Source organism: Microtus ochrogaster, unplaced genomic scaffold (assembly GCF_000317375.1).
Source record: "Microtus ochrogaster isolate Prairie Vole_2 unplaced genomic scaffold, MicOch1.0 UNK115, whole genome shotgun sequence".
NCBI classification, from domain to species: domain Eukaryota; kingdom Metazoa; phylum Chordata; class Mammalia; order Rodentia; family Cricetidae; genus Microtus; species Microtus ochrogaster.
Window position 1 is genome coordinate 840,852 of NW_004949213.1, and position 2,096 is coordinate 842,947.

The following is a 2,096-nucleotide window of genomic DNA, read 5'->3' on the forward strand; positions in this document are numbered from 1 at the left end:
ACAGGGTTTCTCTGTGTGACCTTGGAGGTCCTGGAACTCATTCTGTAGACCAGGATGGCCTCAAACTCAGAGACTCATCTGCCTTTGACCTGTGAGGACCTGAGTTTGCAAACTCCATTTTAAAGAAGGGGCTTCATCTTAAGCCACATAATGAGGGGGGCGCGATCTCAGCTCCAGAAACGTGCTGCGATAGTGGAATTTGAATGGATTCCCTGAAAATAGCCCATTAAGGAGCTAGAGAGCAGGGCCACAAAACGTAATGAGGTCTAGATGTTCCGAGGAGGCGTCCCGTCCTTGAAGAGACCTTGTCAGTTATTAATGGCTCTTTGTTAGGGTTTTCTCACCCAAAACTGACCGATTGTTTCAGAAACAATCCTCACCCAATCCCAAGATGACAGTATGTGAACTCCCCTGATTATGGCATTTCAAAGTTGTCCCCTTCCCTGGGCTGGGGCCCTATGTCCTTCACCCACTGCGTTGGCGTGTTGGAGGTGTGGTCCAAACTCAGGTTTGAATATTAAATACCCTCTTGTGCTTTACATTGGAATCTGGGCTCCATGAATTCATTTGGGGACAGGTACCTGGTATAACACTTCCTGAGTACTGGGATTAAAGGCAGGAGCCGCCACCACCCTGCTTACAGGTGGATCTTACGGAGGCATTTTCTCAGCATAGAGATAAATCTAGCTAGTCTAGCAACTCTCGTGTCAAGTTGACATAAGACCAGCAGTATCATCTAAATTTTGTTAAGATATCTAAATTTTGTTAAGTTCTTTTTAACCCATTATTTCTGGGTTTTATGGCTTGTTGAGACTGCACCAGCCCCCTTTCCATCATCACTGGGTTTGATGTCATGATAGTTTATTCAGTAGTGTTTTGCATATGTTTTATTTTTATGTGTATAAGTGTTTTTCTTGTGTGTGTTTCACATGTGTGCGTGGTGTCCATGGAGGCCAGAAGAGATGTCAGATCTCCTGGAACTGGAGTTACAGATGGTTGTTCATTGCTGAGAGCTAGACCTAGGTCCTTTACAAGAGCAGCAAGTGCTCTGACCCTTCTCTCTAGCCCCCTACATATCTTTTAATAAATGGAATTGGCCCATGGTTTAATTTTCTGTGTAGCCCTGCTGAGCTTCATGCCTATTTGGTAGGTCTTTGCCTACAAATTCAACTCCTTTTGTGGCTATCAATTTATCCAGATATATTACTTTCTTTTGGAACAAGTTGTTCTAATTTGTGGTTCCCGGGACTGGAGAGATGGCTCGGCAGTTAAGAGCACTGATGGCTCCTCCAGAGGACCAGGGTTCAATTCCCAGCACTCCCACATGAAAGCACATAGCTGTCTGTAACAACCTCAGTTTCAGGGGACCTGACACCCTACAAGGACATACATGCACACAAACCACCGATGTTCATAAAAAAAATCAAAAAATAAAGAATATCGATAGTTTCCCTGAAAAATATTGTATCTCAGATTTCATATTAACTGAGATACCTTTACTTTTTGCCTTTTCTTTCTTTATGTTTTTGGAAGAGTTCATGAGACAGGGTCTCACATAGTCCAGGTTGACCTTGAATTCACTGTGTAACCTTGAACTCCTACTGATCTTTCTGCCTTCAGCTCTCAGGTGGTAGAATTACAGGTACACACCACCATGCCTGGCTCTTATTTTAAAGAAAATATAGCCAATTAGTGTTGGGGCACACCTTTGATCCCAGCACTAGGGAGGCAGAGGCAGGCGTGTTGAGTCAGGTGTTGGATCTATGCAGATCACAGGATCACTCTAGGGTGACTTTAGCCTTCGTGCAGCCACAGGGGAGTCAGTCTCTGGTGAACTGACTGATTCTCGTAGCTTTGCAGGAGGCTCTTTTATGTTACACAGTTTACACCTTTAGCAAGTTAATTTCCGCATACCAAAATCTCTTCTCTGAAGCTCCCCAAAGAGACAAATGCCAAAGCAATTCCCAGTCATCTTAGTTTCCTGAGTCCACCCATGACCAAGTTTTGCATAGGCTTTGAACTTTTAGGAAACTCTCAGATAAGATCTTCCTTCCTTCCTTCCTTCCTTCCTTCCTTCCTTCCTTCCTTCCTTCCTT